The sequence below is a fragment of the Vombatus ursinus genome, unplaced genomic scaffold, assembly GCF_900497805.2.
Source record: "Vombatus ursinus unplaced genomic scaffold, bare-nosed wombat genome assembly UNPS02014769.1, whole genome shotgun sequence".
In the NCBI taxonomy this organism is placed as follows: domain Eukaryota; kingdom Metazoa; phylum Chordata; class Mammalia; order Diprotodontia; family Vombatidae; genus Vombatus; species Vombatus ursinus.
This window is the reverse complement of record NW_020954547.1, coordinates 236,835-262,357: the sequence shown is the minus strand read 5'-3', so window position 1 is coordinate 262,357 and position 25,523 is coordinate 236,835. Positions and strand designations below refer to the sequence as shown.

Here is a 25,523-nt window from a genome sequence, read left to right as displayed (position 1 = left end):
ATCGGTGCGGTTAAATGACTTCTAAAGTTCCTTATGATTCTGAGATTTCTTTGAAAACTTTATACATATGTTATGATGGAGTTTCTATTACATGATAAAATTCTTTGTGTTTAAGGAAAATGACATCAGCTTTAAGTTAAGGAATTCTTTTGACCATTAGTAAAGTCATTGGAAATGGTTGATGTACTTTTATTTGGTGGCTGATTTTTCCTTTCTCTACTGTCTCTTCCTTGGTGATCTCATCCATCCCATGGGTTTATTTATCAGCTTTATGCTGATGACTACCAAATCTGTATATCTATCCCAGACCTTTCCTCTGAACTCCAGTTCTGCATTTCCAACTGTTTGATGTATCTGTTTAAATGTGCTGATGTAATCTCAGCTCACCATGTCCCAAATAAAATTTCTTTTTGGCCTACACTGATTCTTCTGCCTACCTTTCCTGGCTTTTTTTTTTCTTTTTCATTGTCTCAGTCAATCGGACTTGAAAATTAGGACTCATCCTTGACTCCTCTCTTTCATTCACACCACTTCCGTTGCTGAGACTTGTTAATTTTACTTCTTAACATTTTTCACCTCTTCTCAGATCATAGATTTAGAGATAGAAGGGATCTTAGAAGTCATCACGTCTAAGGGATGTTTGGGATCCAGGAGTCGGGGCCAAATTGTGGCATCAAAGTATACTTAAGAACATAGCACATGAATACATTTTATTATGGATGCATCTAGTGAATATAATTTTTCCAAAGTGGATATTTATTTTAAAATATTCAATCATAAAGGACACTTCTAGTAATCCAACTAAACAAACTTAAACCTGACTAAACCCAAGTTAAAAAAATGAAACTTTATTTTTAAATACAAATTTTAAAAAATGAAATATTAAAAAAGAAATATTGAGACATTAGGGTGTTGCTGGGCACATCTGGCAAAACCTGTATTGTATGCTGATGCTTAAGAAATTATCAGACAATAACTTCTTTCACCATAAAGGTATTTTTTGGTTTTGCTTTGTATATTGAAGTGTTTGTCTTTGTCGATGGTTAAGTTCACATTAGGGATTAGACCTGTGATTTCATTGGTACAGGGAATTTTTGGCTTAGGAAATTCCCCCAACCAGTACAGATTGACACCTTCTCCAAACTTAGAGACTTAGAGATCTGAGACATTAAGTGACTTGCCCAGGGTCACATTACTGTTTTTTGTTTTTTGTTTTTTTTAACTTCAAGGTTAGCTTTATCCATTATGCCATCTCTGCTGCTCTTCATGTTTATAATGAACAAAAAATTGAGACCAGAAAGCAACAGAAGACCTTTTTCCTATTTTGTGGCCAGTCAGTATATCATCTTGCTCCATTTTGGGAGAGCAGGAATGAAGCTTTGGTGCAATGTGAACATTGCCACAAATGACTAGAAAGCCAGAATAAAGTCAATTTTTTGTTGCTCTTTATAGGGACATCCCATATTGAAGATGGAAGTGAACAAACCAAAATATTTCGTTGTTCTTTACTTGGTCCTTAGAATACTTCAGTCTTAAGACTTGAAATTAGTTACATTGGTTCTGATAATAATCTGAGGCAGTTTGTTAATTTGCCTTTTTATCTCCTTTTAACTTAGAAAAAGTAGTCATATGACCTTCAGGATTGTATAGAGGAGAAAGTTGTCCTATCCTACTCTTCCATTATTTCTACTTGAACAGTACTTATGTCTCATTCTAGAAGAGAATCTCACATCTTGTTAGCATCTGTTAGTGCTATAAGCTAGAAAAGTTTGGTAATCATCTGTCAGAATGGCAGAGGAATTTGTAAAGGTACGAAGAGAGGAGTAGGACATAGCAGAATCTCTCTTCACCACCCACCTAAGCAGGGGTGACTGCTGAAGTTTTTAGCCTCCTTGTGTATTGTAGCAGGTTGTCTTGATTCTGTAAAAGTCTGGTGCCTCATCATAGTGTAGAAGTGGCCACGAAATCTTGAAGGACTATACCAGTAGATTACAAATTCTGGAAGGTTTTGTCTCGCTTGAAAGGTTTTTATTATCATCCTGATGACAATCTTCATATGCTTTCCAAAGACCAGCTTAGTTAGGGGTAAGTATAAAGAGTCTTATTAACTATAGGCATGCCTCAGACAGACAGATAGATGAGAAGTTGAAGCCCATGGAAGGACCACTTGCATTCTCTTTGGAGAGTAAATAAATAAAATAGAAAAATAAAAGAATTGGTTCAGTTGGTTTTATTGTGTGGCCAAAAGCAATAAGAAACATCAAATATTTGGTAATCCTGTCTTCCAGTACTCTTTATGAGTATGAGTAAAAAGACTGCAATGATAATAATTATAGCTTACATGACAACATTTGCTGCAGAGAATGATGAGATAGATGAGTTCTTTGAAGTACTCATTAAGACCCTTCAGATTAAATTAAGCATAATTTAATACTCTGATTTCAATGCAAAGGTGGGGAAGACAACAAAAATATGTGGGAAGATACTGTTCAGGATTAAGAAGTAAAGAAGACAAATGCTTGTATACTCTGCAGAAGCCTCATATCTGTCTGTCTGTCTATCTGTGTCTCATGGATACTTTTCTGTGTTCAGGAAGAGTTGGAAGAGGCTAAGCATGATGAACTCTGAATGGCATTATAAAATGAAATTCAGTTTTAACAGAGAAAATGACTAGTTAGCAGTATGAGGTTCATTTCACATCAGATATCTGTATACAGTTAGACCATAGACTAGAATAAAGATCAAAATCAATATTACATTAAAACATTAAAAATGAAAAAATACTTGGCATTTATTAAAATTGCCCCACTTTAAACAAGCAAATGACACAGAAAAATAGGAAATGGATTGACTCACGTGATTACCATTTTCTTAAGAATTTTTTTCTTGAACTTAAAAACCAAATAAGATGAACATTTCTATATACAAAGTAGAACAAAGGAAAAAAACATTTATGAAACTGTGAGTCTATTATGTATAGCTTGTTTTTTTTAAGTATATCATAAATTCTGTATTGGAATTTTCACTACTGTCCTGCTTAACAGTCTCCTTCTGAATTTTCTTCTGTTCTTTTTTGTACATTTGAAAACGTGCTTGAAACTTCTCTGCTATCTTCATTTTCCATGGAAATTTAGCTGATATAAAGCAATCATAATAATGACAGAAAAGCTTTGAAATCACCTTAACCAGCACAATGATATGAGTACTTATTGAACCTATAAGACTGTCAAAAAAGACAATTGTTAGAGGGACCATGGGAGGACAGGTATACTAATATATTGTTGGTGAGGCTGTGAATTTGTATAACTATTCTGGAAAACTGTTTGGAATGAACCCCAAAAGTCATTAACTATGTATATTCTTTGATACAGTGATACTATACTAGACCTATATCCCAAAGAGTTCAAAGAAAGAGGAAAGGAACCCTTATGTACAAAATATTTATAGCAGTCTTTTTTTTTGTTGTTGTTGTGGCAAAGAACTGGAGACCACGGGAGTGTCCACCAATAGGGGGAATGGCTAAACAAATTATGATAAATAAATATCATGGAATATTACTGTGCTGTGAGAAAGGACAAAAAAATGGTTTCAGAGAAACGTGGCATGACTTGTGTGAATGGATGCAGAGTGAAATGAACTGAACTAGTAGAATCATTTGTGTAATAACATTTTAAACAGAAACAATTCTAAAAGACTTGAGAATCCTGGTCAGTGTAATTACCAGCTATTGATTTCAGAGTACTGATGATAGAACATGCCTTCTACTTCCTGAAAGTGAAATGACGAACTCATTGTGAATAATGACACATATTTTGGAGTAGAAGTTTGGGGGCACACAAGAGGCAGTAGGGTTACCCAAATGACAAAAAAAAAGTTAAGAAGGAGCATTATTGAAGGATTTTTAAATGTGCAGAAGAGAATACAAGGAATGTTGGTAGGTAACAGCCATCAGACAATTTTGAGAATTACATTTTGAATGTGTTGTGTACTTAGAGAAGCAAGATGTATGTGGTGTAGATTTATAACTGCATGTGTAATCCGTCTGTTTTGCTTTGTACGTTGAAATACTCATCTCTTTTGGTGTTTCAATTCAGAATAAAAAGTTGAAAGAAAGGAACAAATATTAAATGCTTACCATGTGCCAGACACTCCTTGCCCTTAAGAAGCTTACATTCTAATGGAGGCAATATATGTATATTTTTGTAGAATATATACAAATGATTCAAGTTGATTTTTGGAGGGTGTTCACTAGTAGTTGGGGGATTGGGAAAGTTTTCATGTAGATGTGGTACTTGAACTGAATCTTGAAAGAAATTTACAATACCTGATTTCATTGACACATGAAAAGACACGTAAGCCATGGGCAAGACCTATTTAGGATACATTTGTGAAACTTAATGGAGGAGAAGTCTGAAAGCCTAAGAGTGAAAACATAATGAGAGCTAGAAGAGGGAGAGAGAAGTTTGGAGAAAGTGTAGTGTGATCCTCAGTTCTCATATCGTTCTGATAGCAGTTAGATATAAAACTGATAGGAAATAAAAAATATAAAACATCTCTTAACATTTTTATGACAAGCTTAATTAAGAAGTTAATATCTTCATCATTGACATAGCCAGTACATTTGGACTTGAGTGTCATACTTCCTGATGTTGCATGACAGTGTGCAGTTGGCACCAAAGAAAATCAAAGATGAGAACAACTTGGCCAGCTCGGGTATACACAGAAGTCGTCTTATGATAGAGGTGACACCATTTTGAGGGTGCTGAATAATTCAATATCAAGTTAACTGGAAAAATAATGAAGTATTATGAAAAACTATGAAGTTACTCTGGAAAAAAATGTGATTGAGAAGATATGAAGATTTATGGATCCATATACTTGTTTTCCTCTCTCTACAAAATAATTATGAAAATGATCTTCAGATGTATCCTTCAATCACCAAGCGTTTACATTTATATGCTTTTAAAGGCTTCCGACATGCCCCATAAGTACTGGGGATACAGAGAGAAGGTGAACAAGTATTTATATAGGTACATAAAAGATACGTACAAAGTAGATACAATGTCATTTTTTAAAATAGTATTTTGTTTTTTTCCAATTACATGTAAAGAAAAATTTCAACATTTATTTTTAAAAATTTTTTTGAGTTCTAAATTTTTTCCCTCCCCACCACCCTTCCTAAAATGGTAAGCAATTTGATATAGATTATATATGTGCAATCATGTAAAACATATTTCCATATTAGTCACATTGTGAAAGAAACAGATTAAAAGGAAAAAAAAACTTGAAAAAATAAAGTGAAAATAATATGCTTTGATCTGCATTCAGACTTCATCAGTTTTTTCTGAAATCTGCCTGCTCATCATTTCTTATAGCACAATAGTCTTTCATTACATTCGTATACCACAACTTGTTCATTTCCCAATTGATGGAGATCCTTTCAATTTCCAATTCTTTACCACCACGAAAAGAGCTGCTGTAAATATATTTGTATATGTAGGTCCTTTTACCTTTTTTATGATCTCTTTGGGATACAGACATAGTAGTGGTATTGCTGAATCAAAGGGTATGCACAATTTGATTGCTTTTTAGGCATAGTTCCAAATTGCACTCTAGAATGGTTGGATCAGTTCACAACTCCACCAGCAATGCATTAGTGTCCCAATTTTCCCACATCCTCTCCAACATTTAACATTTTCCTTTTCTGTCACATTAGCCGGTCTGATAGGTATTAGTTGGTACTTCAGAGTGATACAAAGTAATTTTTGAAGGGAAGTCCCTAGTAACTCGGCAGATAAAGGTCTGTAGAAAGTGGTATTTGAGTCTTGAAGATAGCCAAGGAATCTGAGTCAGAGGTGAGAAGGGAGAGCATTCTAGGAGTGAGGAACACAGCCAGTACAAACGTATAAAAAAATAGAGCGTGGTGTATGACCAACAGAAAAACCAGTCCAGCTGGACTATTTAGAGTATTTGCAGGGGGAGTAATGTGTAACAAATCTGGAGAGAGAGAAAAGTCTTCAAGTGTCAGAGGAGTATATATTTGAATCTGGAGGTAAGAGGGAGCTACTGGAGTTTATTGAGCAGGAGCTAATGAGGAGGCTAGTACGGTAGTCCAGGGAACAGGTAATTAGGGCCCAAACTCCAAAGGGAGACTGGCTGTGCCCCAAGTGATGGAGTTTGTTGTACAGCTTTTATAGCTTTTTAATAGTGTGGTTCTTCCTGGCTGTCATCAGTGATCTTTGGCATGATGCAGTTACCTGTGATGAATTGTGGTTAAGACTTGTAAAATGACATCCAGGAGATATATGATCCCCAAACTTAGAGGATATAGAACTAGAAGGATCTTTAGAAGTATACCCATCATGCAGCCATTAGCAAAAAAAAAAAGTCAATTTAGTAAGACAAAAAAAAAAACCACCTTTAAGGTAATATTATGTGACTATATAAATGTAGTTTGATGTAAAATATGGCTTGCAAAGCCTACTTGTTTCCTTACATTTTCATAAAGGATAAAAATTACTCTTTGCAAAGTTACCAGTGATTTCTTAATTCCCAAATCTAATATCTGTTTCTTGATCCTTATCCTTTATTGACCTCTGTGTCATTTGATATTGTTGGTTGTCATCTTCTTTCTGTGTTTTTGTGATACTGCCCTCTCTTGATTCTCTTCCTACCTATCTGATTGCTTCGTGTAGTCCAGGACAGCCTGCTTGCTGAACTAGTAATCACATGATGTTAAGAGACTTAGTGGAAAATCCCTAGCACATTTGGTGGATTTCCTTTGGAGGATTTGTATGAAGACATGGTGAAAATTCATACAGAAAGTTGTAGTGATTTGTACCTTGGAGGGAATATCTACAATGATGTATTCATAGATCATTTGAAGAAAGTTGAAAAAACAGACATGTTGATATTCTCTTGTACATATAAGCTTTGTTATTGTGGGAAGAAGAATAAAGTTCATAATTAAATTTTTTTCTTTCCTGAAACTTTTAGGTCATAGCACATTTTAAAAAGAGACATCTCTACTAATGGAATAAAAGAAACTTGCATACCTCAGATGTAAAGTATAAGCTTATTATTATAGCATATAAGAATGTAATGAAATGAAAATTTTGCCAGCATAGCCTTAAAAACACGGTAATGGGTATTTATTCTTTCTGTACAAATAAATGAAAAAATATTCTGTAAGTCCAATCCTTATACTTTAGGGTTCCATAATCATTCTGTAATTCTTCAGGGATTATAATATATTGTGAGATTTTATGCTTTTGTATAATTATGTTCTTTACAGTGACTAGAGAATGTTTTAATTTCTTCAACATTTAACAGAAGATGTCAATTGCAGGGTGTGTAGAAATGAATCTTAAAAGCCCACTGGTAAACTGAGTCCCTCACAGATGGCCTTATGAGATATAAGGTATGTGAACTGTACCAGTTTCCTTGAGGCTAGACCCTTTATACACTACAACTTTATTCAATTTTAACCACTTTTGATGGAACTCTTTTAAAAGTATATTTTACATTTTTCTGCATTTTAAAATAGAAACTAATTTAGCAATTTTTGAATGCATGAGGGTTATCATTATGGACATTGAGTATATATAGTATTTTAGTGGTGACCTCAGGGCATATTACAGTACTTTTGCTTTTACAAGTACAAGAAGAGTTATCTTCAGACTAGCAAGAATAGAACAAAATTAGTTAACTGGAAATCAGAACCGGAAAGGCCAGAAGGGTTCCCTATTCCAAAAGATGAGGATGATAATATCTAACCCTACCTACTTTACAGGGTTGTTTACTTTTTAAGCCTTAAAATGCTATATAAATAATAAAAATTTAAATCCATTTGATTTTTGTCTATTACAAATTGGTATTATGTAATCTCAGCTGGACTTACACTATTGTTTGATGATCTAATAATAGTTTTACTGCCCATGAGTATTCCATACCCCTTTTTTTTCCTCATTCCCTCTTCCCCAAATTTATAATAGATCAACACCTGTTTTACTGAGAACAGTGAAAACATCTGAAGGATATTTTTTCAGCCTGTCTCTATATAAGCTCATAGGCTGACAAAACCAGCTAAGCCAAGGGAAGCTTTCATTGACCGTGCCTGCTTGTTAGCACCAGGTAGTGATGGTTGCACTGGGATTGATATATAAGCAATGTTTATAAAAATAATGTAGAATTAGGGACTGAGGTTGATTCAAACAAATTATTAAACTTGTTTCTTTCTGCATTTTGGCTTCTTTATTAGGCATAGACCTCTAGGCCTTAAATTCATCCTCAGGCAGTTGGTCTCTGTTACTTTTTAGCTCAAGATTTTTAGCATTTTTAATGTTTCTGTCTCCCAAATGCTTGCTCTCCTCCCAATTCAGACCTTACCTTCTGTGCCCCAGGTGGCAACCAAGCTTCTCACATTTTAAGTTGGGTCTAATTGTTGTTTGCAGGCGGAGCTAATTTGAAAGATGTGTATCAACAGAAGGTTGGCCATCAGGTGATGGATTTTTTTTTTTTAAAGTCATAGCTTTATTTAATATAATGAGGGATAGAGGTATTATGATCTCTTTAGGGTAAAGGATAAAATCAGTCATCCTTATATTAAATTCATAGTAAGAAAGCTTGTGTTAAAATTGTGTCTTGTTTTGGTCCTTCTGAAATCTCCCCATGTCCCCTTCTAGTTAGTATAGTAAGTTTATAAGTAGCCAGTGTAAAAGGGCAATAGCAAGAAAGAAGATGGCAAAGGGGAACCCGTAAGTCATATACAGATCATCCCAAAGATCAAAGAAGCATAATTTATAAATTGTGTCATATATTAATCAAAATTCACATCCTGGTAAGACCTGCTGAATCAGGGGGACTCATTTTTAGGTACTGCTTGTCAAGGTTTCTGGTTCTATGATATATACATTTCAGACAGAATCCAGACCTCTACAGCTCCAGTCCAGCAAAACATCAAAAAGGTTTTGATGACTCTGAGATGACAACTTTGAAGTTTTACCAATAACTTTAAGATGATTTGGATATGTTCATGAACTTACCCCAAGGTAGCACAGATAGGAGTTTGTCTGTTTTCCCCCCCAAAAAACCCTATAAAAATGAGACTTTAAACTCTTGCCCCTTGAACATTCTTCCATCTCCATCAGGTCCATGCTGCCTAGTGCTCCCAACTCTAATCCATGGTTACCGAGTTATTTTCTTTGCCTCTTATGCTGCCTTCTTTCAATACCTTATTCCCTGTTCTCATGCCACCTTCCTCTGTACCACTGTCAACAATTTGTCTCTGTACCCTCTGTTGTTATTAAAGTGTAATTTCCTTCCCGTTTTCCTCCTGCCAATCATGGTCTTTCCCAGTCAGTGCCCAAAGAACCAGGTGTACTTGCCCCCATTTTATAATTTCATAAATTATCAATTCAAAGCTTAATAAAGTAGAACAAGTATTACAGAATGGACAGTGACTCTACTATATGAAGATCAGTTGAAGGAACTGAGAATGAGAGGAACTTCTTAAGACAGATGTAACCACTATCCTCTTATTTAGAGGACTGATGTAATTACTATACTCCAAATTCAAAGAACTCTCATGTAAAAGGATATGTTTCTTTTGGTGACTGTGCATGTTTAAGGAATGGATGTTAGAGGGAAGCAAATTTCTGCTTATAATAAGGAAACCTTTCTAGCCCAAGAGAACTGTCCAAAAATGGGGAGTGGTACACCTTAAAAGTCATTGAAAGTCTTTAGGAAGAAGCTGCATGACTATTTGTTGTCATGTCCAGTTATTGGAACTGCTGTAGCATGGCATAGTAGAGAGAATGCTGGATTTGACTAAGATGATACCTGGGATCACATTGCAAATCTGTCACTTAGCTGGGTTACCATAGACAAATTGTTTAATGTCTAGGAGCCTCATTTTCCTTATCTGTAGAATGGAGATGATTTTATTGGTAGTATATATGCCTCCCAGGGTGGCTGTATTAAACGAAATAAAGTATGTATAGCACTTTGCAGTCCTTAGAAGAGTATGTAAATGTTAGTGGTGGTGATGATGATGATGATGATACTGTGCAGAAGATTCTTACTTTAGGTGAAAGTTGGATTGATTTCCTTTGATATACCTTTCAACTCTGTGATTTAGTGATTCAAACTCATTTCTTTGGACTCCAAGGGTATAGTGTTTTTTTCATTGTACCATCTAGTTTTTCATAAGCAATTATTACCATTAAGAAATGGAAATTTAAGTGTTTTTTTTTTGTTGTTATTTTCATGTCCTTAGCAAATTTCACTTTTGGAATTCTGAAAGAAAGAAAAATCCTTATGTACATTGGGAGGTCGTTGACTAAAAAAAAAAAGTTTTTCTCCTTTTTAAAAAAATACTTTTTCAGTTCCAGTTTACTGGGTTTAAAAAACTCATTCTAGTTGGGAATGAGATTGATATCACAAATACTATCATCAGTGTCATGGTATTTTGAAATAATACATGCATGTTCTTTTCCTTGATTATTTTTTCAAAAACATTCTTATTTTCTACTAGTGTATTAAGTCAGCTTTATACTTTAAATCTCAAGAAACTCTTAAGCAGCTCTGAGCATGTTATTTTTTCTCTTATTTTCATAAACATAAATAAAAATGTAATTACTCATTTATGTTGATACTTTACCTGTTACTTGATAGAGGTAATTTTACTGAGTCCTTGCTGTGTAAAGATGGCTTTTTACTTTAAATGCCTAATTTTAAATTATGCTTTGGTATAGTACTTTGTGGAGAAAGGATGTTTTAGAGAGTAGAAAAGTTGTTTAGTGTCTTGAGTTCATCGAAGTAGAATTGACAGAGGCACAGATAATCTAAAACAAACCAGCAACTCCAACACAAATCTGATTTTGGCTCTGTAAAATAATTTTTTTTTTGGTGAGGCGATTAGGGTGAAGTGACTTGCCTAGAGTCACACAGCTATTGAGTGTTATGTATCTGAGGCGAAATTTGAACTCAGGTCTTCCTGACTCCAGAGCTGATGCTCTATCCACTGCACCATGTAGCTGCCCTGACTTTTGTACTTTTAGTAAATGCCTGATGTTCAAAGAACTTTGTTTGCAAATAATAAAGCATATTATGAATCTCTTGACTCTAAAAATTTTTTCTGTGTTCTATGGCTACATACTCTTTATTGTTTTGATAATGAATATTATCATAGGACCTACCTTAGCAAAACCTGCTCTTTTCAAAACTACATGTTCACACTTAAGTTGGGGCAGAGATTGTTTTGACTTAAAAGGTTTTCTTTCCAGATCCTTTAAGATTAGACTCTTAAAAATACCCATATATAACATAATTCAGTACATCAATAAAAATTATTCATAGGCCTGGAATTTAAACTTCAACTACTACTAAACTATACTAAAGTACTAAAAGATGTAATTTTGATCTGAAATTAAGAAGCATTAGTAGTCATAAATATGTTAAGTCCTGAATTTACGAGACTCAGTTATAAGTACTGAATGAAGAAAATCTGATTTGATGGCAGTTCATATTTAAAAAGGATTTTTGTTCAGCATAGACTCAGTGTAAGTGCCTAGAGTTTGGAGTTGCATATTTACAAGTACAGTTTATGGATGACGTATTTTGTTTTGGTCAGTCCAGATAGTTATAGTATTATGTCCAGTCCTGGGCATTGTATTTTAAGAAAGAAATTGATTAGATGGGATATGTCTAGAGAAAGGTGACTAGGATGATGAAAGATCTGAAAATCTTGTCATATGGAAACAGTTGAGGAAACTGGAGATCCTTAATCTGTAGGAAAAGTCTTGGAGGAGAAATATTTGAAGGGCCCTCATTTGGAAGAGGGAATAGACTTACTCTTTGTAGCTCTTGTGGGCAGAAATATAGCAGTGGATAGAACTTATAGGGATGCAGCTTTTTGTTTCAACATAAGAATGAATAAAAAAGCATTTATTAAGTGCTTACTCTAAGCAAATCACTGTTCTGAGTGTTCAAATAGAAAGGCAAGACAATCTAATATGTTGTGCATGTTGAATTCTCAGTTACTGAAGTGTTCAAGCACACAAACTACTTGTCATTGGTGTTTTATGGGCGATTTAGACCTTTTTTGACTTTATTAGTAGCTTTCAGGGAGTGAGAGTTTTGAATGCATGGCTAGAAAAGAAGGTTAAATCGAAATGAGGAGACAAGTGTTGGTGAAGTTTGAGGATTTTGGATAGCCAGAGGATCAGTAGATGATCATGTACTTCCTAGGAACAAGGAAGAAATGGGAATGATAGTTTTGGCAAAATGAGGTTCTTGGTCACACCTATGAAAAAGAAAAAGTAATGATAAAGTAGGGTTCATTTTGTAAAAATGTATTATACTCAGCAACTTGAATTTGTGCATAGGTTAACTGTCTCTGAGGTTTCCCAGTTTCACACTCTGCAGGGGGAACAGACTCTCAGTTCCCTTTCTTTGCCCCTGAAGTGAGAAGGTCCTATACCTTTAGTTCCCTGAGGTCTAGCATCTTGGATGGATATGTCTAGTGTGGGCCTTCTAATGCCTCTGGTTTCCTGAAGCTTGTAATCTATTATGATCCTGAGTGCTCTGTTGTAGCAGATGAAGATAACTGGGGATTGAGTTTAAGTCACACTTGGCTCAGCTGTGTAGTTCCATGCCAAGAATGTGGCAGGTCAGGCACAGTGAAAAGATACTTCCACAGTAGGTCAATTCCTTTCATCCTTCTTAGTCCATAGTAGAAGTGTCCTAAAATTGTGCCTTAAAAGGTTATTGAGGTATATAATACTTTTCTTTCCTTCTTTCTAACCCCCACCCCACAATTGCTCCTTGTTTTGCCTCTTCATAGCTAGCAAGGTTGCTAATACTTAGCTCTGACTCAGAGTATGTGCTGCTTGGTTCTGTCATCTTAACTCTGAAATAATTGCCTCTGCCACAGGTTGTTTCTGGTCTTTTGACTTGTCTTTTTGCCATTGCTTCTCCTATGATTACTGGTTTTGACCTGGAAAAGGCCTTTTTAGAGCTACTGTCATCAGCCAATCTGTCAGCAAGAATTTATTAAGCACTTAATTATGTGCCCAGACACTGTGCTCTAACAAGGAAAAAACTGTCCAACAGAACAGTATAATGGAGGGGACAGCATACGATTAACTATGTACGTACAAGATATATACAGTGTAAATAGTCTAAACCTAATTTTGGCCAGACTGCTGTTCATTTTCCCCAGCAGTATTTTCTCAAAATAGTAATTACTTCCTCCAGTAACTATATATAGTGTTAGGGTTTAATGAACGTTATGCTACTGTGTTTGTTTATGTTGTGTACCTAATTTTTTCCAATTGGCCCCTCTTTTTTAACTGGTACTCAATGGTTTTAATGATTATTGCTTTGCATTAAGAGTTGGAAATCTGGTAGTGTTAGAATTCTTCCTACTTTTTTTCATTATTACAACTGAGATTTGTGACCTTTTATTCTTATACGTGAATTTTGCTATATAAAATATTATTTGGAGTTTGGTATAGTACTGAATAAGTAAAAGTTTAGGCATTATAACTTAGTACATTGATTCAATCTCTTCATGAGCAGTTAATATTTTCTCCAAATATTTAGGGACTGTATTTTTGCACAAGAGTATTATATAGTATTATATAGTTACTGGGTTCATTTTGTTAGATACAGTCCCCAATATTTTTAGCTTCTCTAGTTGTATATACTATAAATAGAAGGTAATCATAAAAATAACAGACTAGGTAGGGATAGAGGACAGGAAAGGACCTAGAAAGTCCTCCTGTAGAAGGTGATATTTGAGGCTAAGTCCTGAAGGAAATTAGGGAAATTAGGATATGGAAGAGAGCATTCTAGGCTTGGAAAACATCAGGTGAAAGGTGTAGAGGTGGGATGGAGTGTGGTGTATGAGGAACAGTAAACAGGACAGTATTGCTGGGTCAAAGAGTACATGGCAGGTATTTAAGCCTGTAAAGATAGAAAGGAACCAGGTTATAAAGGACATTGAATGCCAAACAAAGAACTTTATATTTGGTCCTACAGGGCCACTAGAGTATATTGAGGGAGGGAGGGGTATGGGTAGTGATTTGATCAGATCTGCAGTTTAAGAAAATCATTTTGGCAATTGACTGAAGAATGGATTGGAATGAGAAGAAACCTGAGGCAGGGAGATCAGTAAGAAGGTGATTGTAGTAGTCCAGGTGAAAAATGATGAGGGCCTGCCTATTTAAGAGTGGTGGCTGTGTGAGTGGAGAGAACGGGATGTATGGGGAGACAGGAAGATGCTGTGAAGGTGGAAATGACAGGATTTAACAATGGATTGGATGTATTGGAATGAATGGGAGTGAGGAATTAAGGATGACACTGAGGTTGCAAGTTAAGGTGACTGGAAGGATAATAGTGTTCTTGAAAGTAATAGGAACATTGGAAAGAGAGGAAGGTTTTATAAAGGGCAAAGATAATGAGTTCTGTTTTGGATATGTTGAGTTTGAGACGCCTACAGAATATCCAGTTTGAGTTGTTCGGAAGGCAAGTTGATGATGCTGATTTCCAAGTCATCAAGCCCAGAAAAAGATTTGGGCTGGACAATATAGATCTTACAATCATCTGCATAAAAATGATAGTTGAACTTATGGGAACTGATAAGATCACCAAAAAAAGATATATAGAGCAGAATGAATTTCTCATTTGTGTCTTTGATGCATAATAGTGTTAAAATGCATTTAAGTGCTATGTTAGCTCCCCCCCCCCCAATTAAAGAGCTTTGTTTCTACTTCTTTGGTAACTCAAAAAGTTCTGCTGTGGGTGTTTTGGGGTGTGTGGGTGTATGTGTAAGTAAAACCTTTCTGTCTGACTTCTTTGGGCTATATATATACTGTTGTCATACCTCTGAATCAAAAGGTATGAATATTTAGTGACTTTTCTTGCATAATACCAAATTGTTTTCTACCTATTTTCCTATTATGCTCCCCTCCCCCCGACCATACTGTGCTACCTTTATTAAAAATGTTGAGAAGTTGCCACATGGTAATGATTTGTGGGTTGCAACTGATGTCATTTGGTTTCTACCCATTGGCCTTGAGGTGTAAATTTTAATTATTACCATTTTGTTAAACTATCTAGTTTTTTTCCATGGTTTACATATTTTGAAATTAGCATTAATTTGGTAGTAATTATTTCTATCGTTACCTAACCATTCCTAAAGAAGAAAAATTATTTACGTATTTTCTCTTATTTCATTTTGGAGGTTGAATTGTTTTTAAATGAATATTTGTGGTTAATAGATATACTTTGCATCTGTGATTTAAAAGTATATCATTCTGATTTCTAAAGAAAAACATACACATACACACACATATGTGCATATACATATATCTGAGATCTAGATGAGCATCTGTGTCAGCTCTCATTTTTCAAACTGACTGAAGGAAACAGAAACAGTTTGAGGGTTGATAGGAACTTTTACAATGTGAACTCTCCAACAACGTAAAGGGCTGCTTTAAGATGGTAGTGAATTTTCCCATGCTAGGAATTTTCAAATGGAAATTGGATGAACACTTGTCTGCAATGTCATAGAAGAGATTCTTAGGGAAAAAAGGGTAGGAATAAATTATCCCAGTGATCCTTTCCAGCTTTGAGATAATGGAATTCTGTGAGGCAAGGATAATCAAAAACAACAGGTATTTTTAAAATTAGTATGTTTGGTTTTAGATTGTGCTTTTGTGACTTATTTAAGAAACAGCCATAGAAATTTTAATTTGAAAATTTAATATAGTATTGTGCTAAATAGATTTAGTAAAAATCAAGTTTTTAATATAGTTGAGAAAGGTTCACAGGTATGGACTTCTTTTGGTCTTATTGGGATCTGTACTACATTTACCAATGGGTTGTATTTAGTGAATCTCAGCCAAAAGCCATTATTAATCAGTGAGTATTCCATTTGACCCAAAATTATAATTACACCATAGAAAAAGCAAGTTATGTGACTACGAAGGAGGAAATTTTGGAATGGAACACAATACCATCCCTAAAATCCCTCCAAAAATAGAAATAATTGTTAATTTCTTGGGACAAGCAGTAATTTTGATATTGTTTCATTTTATGATAGCCTTGGATTTTGTGTTTTTACTAATTCTGCCCCAATTCAGATTTCTGACCTTGACCAAATTAAACTGAAGTAACCTGATTTCCCCACCTTTTAGTTACTAAGTTTTCTGTTAGTTGAATATTGGATTTATTTATTTATTTATTTATTTATTTATTTAGGTAAGGCAGTTGGGGTTAAGTGACTTGCCCAAGGTCACACAGCTAATATGTGTCAAGTGTTTGGTCTGAGGCTGGATTTGAACTCAGGTCCTCCTGACCTCAGGGCCGGTGCTCTATCCACTGCGCCACCTAGCTGCCCCTGAATATTGGCTTTTATGCAATGCATACGTACTTCACTGTTCTCTTTTATTGTATTTTATTTCTCTGACAAAAGAGCACACATAATGATTGTTACAGATACTAGCAGCTGTTAATATGGGTAAGTTGAGCATCTTGTGGATCATTCAAACCTATAGTGAAAACAGAATCAGTCAAACCAAAAAGCAAAGGATGCGGGTGAAATTTAAAAACTGCCAAGAACTGACAAACTGTTACTGAGAAAATAGTCTATTTAATCACAGAAAACAAACATTTTCAGAGAGACCTGGAAGTTGGAGGGTTGTTATAGATACCTCCACAGTATGATGTAGACTTCTTAAAGCTGGAAGAATAGTGAGAGGACCATTTTTTTTTTAAGTTGGTAACTATTACTATAAAGAAAAAAACATGTCGTTGAGCAAGATAGTACAAAGACTGGGGTGCTGAAAATTGGGAAATAGGTCATTTTTACAAATTAAAAAGCATTTTTTTATTCTTGGCTATACCAGCACACTTCAGATGGGCCTGAAAATCTGGGGCTCTTCATCAGTCTGTTAAATAATCCATCCAAAAATCTCTTGCGGTCTTTTACTTCCTGTGAGCCTGGAAACCTTGTTCTGCTTAAGAGAATGATGAACTCTAATAATATATTGATATGCTGAGGAGCAGAATTGTTCCAAAATTATTGAAGTTACAATAATTTCCAAAATGAAATGTAATACTGTAACATTTATATTTGTGTTTTGTTCCCTTCACTGCAGTAGAAAACACACTGGATTTGGAGGCAGTGGACCTAGGTTTGTGTTCCAGTCCTGTCACTTAACTACTTGGGCAAATCTCTTTACTTCTTTGGACTTCAGTTTCCTCACCTGTAAAATGAGTGCATTGATTACAAAGGACCTTTCTATATAGCTCTAACTCATTGATTCTGTGATCCTTTGAAATGATGTCAATGAGAATAAAGAGCATGACTTAATGTTTTTTGTATCTGAGGACCTAGCATAGTATTTTCTACATAGATATTTTAATAAATGGCAGCTGAATGAATGAATGCTGAAAAGGCAGAATAAAAAGATAAAGGGAGAGAAGAAAAGGGTGCATTGTATTGTGTGGAGTAATAGTTCCTGAATGCCTACCATTTGCAAAGAGTTGTTGTTTGAGCTTGGCTTTGAAAGGATTGTTAGCATTACAGTAGGTTGAAATTGGTTTGGTGAAGTGGTGGGCAGTGAGTGGCATTTCAGGCACAGAGAATGCCCATGGGTAAATAAATGTGGGCAGTGAAGTATAAGATACACTTAGTCTCAGTTTTTCAGGAGTGTCAACATTTTTGAGGAATAATGTCTGTCCAAGATGAACAAATGAATGAAAATCACTGTGCTAGTTAGATGTACTGATAGTCTCAGTCAGTAGGTTTCCCATTCAATGGCATGTAGTAATTTGGGCAATACTAATTTTATTTGCTTGTTTATACCTCTGATTTTCTGTGGTGCTCATTGAAAAGTCCATGTAGTGTGCCAGTGATGTATACAATTAACACAATGACGCATGTAGACAGCATCTTCTCTAGAGAATCTTTTCTGTTTGGACTGTGTGTGGGGTATTTGCTATAACAATAACAAACACCTTTGGCAAGGATATGTCTCCCTTGCTATTTAAAAAAAATTATTTTTTTAATTAGTCATTTAGTTTCTTTCCCCTCTCCCACCCAAAAAAGGACAAAACTCATTTAACAGGCATACTCAAGCAAAATAAATTCCATCTACTGTCCTTTTCCAAAAAATATTGGAATTACATTTTTCATATTTAGACCATACCCCTCTTTTGGGAATTGGGTAGCATTGGAATTATGACTTATTGAGTTAATCTTAAGTCTTTCAAAGTTGTTCATTTTTACATTATTGTTGTTAAATTTTAAATTGTTCTCTTTGCTCGCCTGACTTCACTCTGTCTCAATTCATACAAGTTTCTTAGGTTTCTTTGAAACTTATCTCCTTTGTCATACAGAACAGTACTATTCCATTATATTCATATACTGTATTTTGTTTAGCCATTCTGCAGTTGATGGGTACCCCTTTACTTATCAGTTTTTTAGCACTACAAAAATAGCTAATATAAATATTTTTTGTGGTCTCACGATATTCAGAAGATCATTGAAGAAAATTGGATCTTGCTTTCCTTAAGTTGCAGGTTTATTATGAGGAAAGTACTTTGAAACTTTAATATTTTTTATAAACTTTAACATTAATGTATAATGTAATGAATGGCTTAACTGGAGTTGGGACCTGAGTTCAGATCCTGGTGCTGCCCTTTGCTATGTGAATTTAGGTAGGTCATTTTTCCTTTCAGGTTTTGTTCTTTATTTGTAAAATGAGGTTGTTGGACTTAGAACTAAATTATCTAGCTTCTAAGTTCTGTAATGTGTCATATAAAAAAAATCTCAAATCTAATTTATCTAATAAATCTTTATAGATCTTAGCACATGCTCTTTAATGTATGCTTTTACTTTGCCAAGTCAATTTTTTAAATCAAATAATAAATACAATGGAATCTTATGTAATTTTGAGTCACTTGTTTAAAGGTGATGTGGTTCACTATAGCAAACTTGTTTGGGGAAGCCTGCATTTTTCCCTCTTAACAGCTTTCTTAAGAGTTCCATGGGCTATTCTCATAAACATTATTAGCTTAGTTCATTAGACTGTAGTTTAAATACTTATTTTATTGGTCATGACATGCATTTCCAAATATTTCAGGAACAAATTTTCAATGAAAAGCAGTACTGTGGAAAAGTAGTCATTCTCCATGATGTGATATCTGCTTGGGGGATGAGGTTGGGAAGTGACAAACTTCGGATGAAATCTAAGTCATTACATAAAAATAGGTATGATACTAATCATGTTATCAAACTTTTTATTGAGGTCTATTTAACAAAGACTAGATGTGTAGAAATTAGAAGGTGCAGGGTTTTTTTGTTTGTTTCTTTGCTTTTTGGTGAGGTGATCAGCGTTAAGTGTCTTGCCCAGGGTCACACAGCTAGTAAGTGTTAAGTGTCGTAGGCTGGATTTGAACTCAGGTCTTCCTGACTCCAAGGCCAGAGCTCTCTTCACTGCGCCACCTAGCTGCACAAAGGTGCAGCTATTTTACCTTTTATCATTACACTTTGGAATATTTGGGGGGAAATATATTCTTTTCCTTAACTAAAATGTGATTGAACACACTTGGGGAAACTCAAAAAGGAAAAAGAAACCAAGAAAAAAGTTCTCATTCTCTTCCTCAAAACAATCTAAAATGAATAATGGCTAATATGAAAACCTGGAATCTTTTCACCCTTAATATACATAATACATAATAGTTTTTTCAACCTTAATTTTAAGTTATCTTTTGTTTTCAAATTGCTTTTGTTTCTGATACTGTTTCCTTCCTTTGGCTCTTACCCAGTGAACCATCCCTTGTAACAAAAAGGAGAAAAAAAACCAGTTCATCAAAATTAACAAACTCATCAGCCAGATCCGATAGTATATGCCATACTCCAAAACTCAAGAGTACTGCAAAGAGGGGAAAGTCATAGGATATAATAGTTCATTTCTCCACTCTTCTCAGAGGACAAATTTGGTCATTATAATTACACAGCTTTAAGGTTTTTTTGGCTCATTATGTTTACATTGTTATAATCATTGCCTATTCCTCTATTTTCAGTTCTTAGTCTTCCCTTATTTCAAAACAGCACAAATATCACCTTCTACATGCAGGCTTTCCTGATCTTTTCAACTTAGTGCCCTCTCTTAAAACTATTATTTTACATTATATATATTTGTATTTTTCTCTTTATTTACATTCTGTTTATACTTATGCCATTGTTTTCTTCACCATATAAGAGTTAGCTCCTTGTAACAGTGCTGGGTATATATATGATGTACCACAATTTGCTTCTCCATTCTCCAGTTGATCAAGGCTTTGTTTCCAGTTCGTTGCTATCATAAATGTGATGTTGTGAATGGTTTGGTGTGTATGGAACTTTTCTGTCCTTTCCTCTACAGATTTATGTAGTAACATTTCTGTCACTTTTTATGCATAATCCCAAATTATCTTTGGAATTATTAATGTGCCTTTCTTTATACATTCCTTCCAGCCTTGGCTATTAGGCTATTTCCATCTTTTTTATCTTTGTTAATAATATACTAGGCATGAAGTGAAATTTCAGAATTGTTTTCATTTGCATTTCTTTTATCAGTGATTCGGATTAATTTTGCTTGTAAGTGTTAATAATTGGCAGTTCTTAAATGAAGTACTTATTCATATTCTCTTACCAGTGTTCTTGATCTTAAGTGTTTGTGTTCTCTATAAATCTTGGATATCAGACCTTTGTCAGAGATAATTGACACAAAGCTTATTCCTAATTGCCCATTACACTTCTTAACCCAGATACATTGGTTTTCTCTGTTAATTATACTATTGATATCTCATATAATCTGATTTTTAAAAATACTTTTTAATATTCTATATAACTAAAGTAATTACTTAGAATTTAAGTTTTAAAGATGTAGTTAAAGTTTATGAATGATAGGGGCGGAGCCAAGATTGCAGAGGGAAAGCAGTGACTTGTTTGAGCTGTCCCCCAAAACCCCTCCAAATACCTGTAAAAAATGGCTCTACACAAATTCTTAAGCAGCAGAACCCATAAAAAGACAGAGTGAAACAAATTTCCAGCCAAAGACAACCTGGATGGTTGATCAGAAAGGTATATCATGCCGGGTGGGGAGAGAGCGCAGTTCTGTGTGGGCCCGCAGACCACAGCGACCCTGAAGCAGGGCTCAGAGGACTGAATCACAGGCATCTGTGGTGGTTTCCAGACTTCTCAACCCATGAACACCAAAGACAACTTCGAAGGTCAGTGGGAAAAGTCTGTGACTGTGGTGAGACAGGAGCTAGGTCTCAGCTGCACGTCTTGAGCGTGGCCAGGGGCCATGGCTGGTTCCTGAGCTTCCGGCCCACAGACTGAGGGGGAATCAAGTGGCTGATCAGAGGGGGATTGCAGGGTTCTCTTTGCCAGTGCTGAGGCAGGAATCTCTTGCTTTACTGGTGCATGGATCTGGGTCACAGTTCTGAAGGGTGGTCCTGAGGTGAGGAGGAACGCTGGTGTGATGGAGCTTGTTGTGGCAGTGAAGAGAAAACACCTCGTCCTTGATCATAGCACCTTGGAAGAACTGAAAATTTTCAGATCCCTAGAAGTATCTCTGAAAACAGTTGTACAAACTCCCAAAGCATGGGACAGTACATTCTCCACATTGGAAGAAGACTTTTACCTTAATGAAGAGTTTAAAACTCAAGTAATTGGCCGTGAGTAAGCAGTGCAAAAAGAGTGAGACTATATTATCTTACTTTGGTGACAAAGAGAAGCAAAACATACAATCAGAAGACAACAAAGCCAAAGTTCCTACATCCAAAGCCTCCAAGAAAAATATGAATCAGTCCCAGGCCTTGGAAGAGCTCAAAAGGGATTTTGAGAAGCAAGTAAGAGAATTAGAGGAAAAACTGAGAGTGATCCAAGAAAATCATGAAAAACAAGTCAACAGCTTGCTAAAGGAGACTCAAAAAATACTGAAGAAAATAACACCTTAAAAAATAGCCTAATTCAAATGGCAAAAGAGGTCCAAAAAGCCAACAAGGAGAAGATTGCCCTAAAAAGCAAAATTGGCCAAATGGAAAAGGAAGTCCAAAAGATTACTGAAGAAAATACTTCCTTAAAAATTAGAATAGAGCAATTGGAAGCTAGTGACTTTATGAGAAATCAAGATACTGTAAAACAAATCCAAAAGAATGAAAAATTAGAAAACAATGTGAAATATCTCATTGGAAAAACAACTGACCTGGAAAATAGATCCAGGAGAGAGAATTTAAAAATTATTGGACTATCTGAAAGCCATGATCAAAAAAAGAGCCTAGACATCATCTTTCAAGAAATTATCCAGGAAAACTGTCCTGATATTTTAGAACCAGAGGGCAAAATAGAAATGGAAAGAATCCACCAATCTCCTCCTGAAATAGATCCTCAAAAGAAAATTCCTAGGAATATTGTAGCCAAATTCCAGAGTTCCCAGGTCAAGGAGAAAATATTGCAAGCAGCCAGAAAGAAACAGTTCAAGTATTGTGGAAACACAATCAGGATAACACAAGATTTAGCTGCTTCTACATTAAGGGACCGAAGGGCATGGAATATAATATTCTGGAGGTCAAAGGAGATAGGATTACAACCAAGAATCACCTACCCAGCAAAACTGAGTATAATCCTTCAGGGGAAAAAATGGTCATTCAGTGAAATAGAGGACTTTCAAGCATTTTTGATGAAAAGACCAGAGCTGAATAGAAAATTTGATTTTCAAATACAAGACTCAAGTGGAACATGAAGAGGTAAACAGGAAAGAGAAAATCATACGAGACTTATTAAGGTTGAACTGTTTACATTCCTACATGGAAAGATGACATTTGTAACTCATGAGACCTTTTTCAGTATTAGGGTAGTTGGAGGGGAAAAAGTTATATGTACATATATATATATAGATGTAGATAGAGGGTACAGGATGAGTTGAAAATGAAGGGGTCATATCTGGAGAATAAAATTAAGGGATGAGAGAGGATTATACTAGGAGAAGGAGAAAGGGAGAGGTAGAATGGGGTAAATTATCTCACAAAAAAAAAAACAAAAGGCTCTTACAGTGGAGGGGAAACAGGGGAAGGTGAGAGGGAATGAGTGAAATCTTATTCTCATAGGATTTGACTTAAGGAGGGAATAACATACACTCTCAATTGGGTATGGAAATCTGTCTTACCCTACAGGAAAATAGCGGGGAGGAAGGGGACAAGAGAGTAGGGGAATGATAGGAGGGCAGATTGGGAAAGGGGGCAATCAGAAGCAAATACTTCTGAGGAGGGACAGGGTCAAAAGAAACAATAGAATAAATGGGGGGGCAGGATAGGATTAAGGGAAATAGAGTTAGTTTTTCACAGTATGTCTTCTATGGAAGTGTTTTGCATAACTGCACATATAAAGCCTATATTTAGTTGCTTGCCTTATCAATGAGAGTGGGTGGGGAGGGAGGAAGGGAGAAAATTTGGAACCCAAAATTTTAAAAACACTTGTTTAAAAAAAATGTTTTCCCATGCAACTGGGAAAGAAATACAGGAAATGGGGTACAGAAATCCATCCTGCCCTACAGGAAAATTGAAGGGGAAGGGGATAAGAGAAGTGGGGGAGAGATAGAAGGGAAGGCAGACTAGGGGAAGGGGTATTCAGAATGCATGCCATCTTGGGGTGGGGGAGGGGCAAGATGGGGTGAAAATTTGGAACTCAAAATCTTGTGCAAGTAAATGTTTTGGGTTTTTTTTTTTTTTGGTTTTGTTTTGTTTTGTTTTTGGTGAAGTAATCGGGGTTAAGTGATTTGCCCAAGGTCACACAGCTAGTATGTGTCAAGTGTTCGGTCTGAGGCGAGATTTGAACTCAGGTCTTCCTGACTTCAGGGCCGGTGCTCTATCCACTGCACCACCTAGCTGCCCCGGAAGTAAATGTTGAAAACAAAAAAAAAACCAAACTATTTTTTTGTTGTTTTTTTTAATGGTAATTTTTATGGATGATATAAAAACTGTATGATTTTTAGTACTCTGTCCCCATTTCCCACCACTGTCATTGAAGAAGCAAAAAGGAGGTCAAGACAGGACTAAGAAACATTTACTGTTTTGTTTTTGTTGTTGTTGTTTGTTTTGTTTTGTTTAATGCATTACCACAACTGAACAGTTAGTTCATCGTAAAGTCATCAACCAGTTTGTTGATGTTAAGCGTCTCTATGCATACAGTGGCTGGTCCTCTTTTGCCAGGACCGTAGACTTGAGAATGGCAGCTAGATGTGAATAGGCAGGCTTTCTTTCTCAAGCACTGTACCCCAATGAACCACATCTATGACACAGTTGACTGAATAATACAAAGAGTATTCAAGATCTCACTATACTTGTTTGTTGATAGTGAAAAACCATTTGATTGGGTAGAGTGAAATGCCATAACAAGGGTTCTAATCCAGCAAGGCCCCCCCCATATGTAAAAATCATTCAAGTGTTCTTGAAATATAAAAGAGAAAACCTTTTTTTGTGTGATTATATTTATTACTTGAAGATTAAATCAATCTTTTTAACTTATTAGTATCATGATAAATTCAGCTGCAACTTACCTTATATGTGATCTGTCCCTTACTCTAGCAACAACTAGTTATATAACTTCCATTTTCTTGATTTCATAAGGATGTCAGTATTTATATGATTGTGTTATCTAGTACTACTTGTTGTTTATTGTTCAAGGATCTCATATTGGAATATCAACAGTTTAAAAAGTATAATTTGTAGCTCCTTCTGCATCTGATTTTTCCGTGGCCCTTGTACCACACAGGCCATTTGATGTTTTTCTTTGTAAAGGTCAAAGAATTTATTACCTATCTAGCAACCAGCCTATAAATGAACCTCTCTCTCTTTAGTTAACTGGTCTAGTCTTTACCCATTAGAGGCAGTCTGTTGTTGCCAGAACAACAGTGAAAGCCAATTCAGCTTGCTCAAGAACCTGTCACAATACATTTCTCTGACATAGTCAACATTGTCATCATGACATGAAGAGACAGTAAAGTAGGACTTTGTGGAAGATTGGTACATAAATAACTTTGAATCATTTTCTTCCCAAAATAGGCATTACTGTGAGTGAAAAATAGTTTATGCACAATTTATCATACTGACCAGTGAAATTGATTCAGATCTCATTGACGTCTAAAATATTTGCTAAACATTTTTCAATGTAACAATAATAATTGACATTTATATAAGGGGCTTTAAAGTTTGCAAAGCATTTTACATACATTTTCTTATTTGAGCCTCACAATAGCCCTGTGAGGTAGGTGCTATAGGTATTTTTAATCCTGTTTTACAGATGAAGAAACTAAGGTTTAGAAAGTTTGTGATGTACATACAACCAGTAATAGTTAGAGGTGGGATTCAAACAGGTCTTCTCTATTCCAAATGCAGCTCGGTTTCTACCAAGGGAAGCTGCTAAATAGACCTGTATTTTGCCTTTAGAATGTTTCTTTCTACTA

The 25,523-nt window shown here is 35.3% G+C and overlaps 1 protein-coding gene across 7 annotated transcripts in view; it reads left to right on the top strand.

The window, feature by feature from the left end:
• The window catches only part of PTBP2 (polypyrimidine tract binding protein 2), a 113,898-nt gene that overhangs the window by 20,229 nt on the left and 68,146 nt on the right, over positions 1–25,523 (top strand). The window lies entirely within an intron of this gene.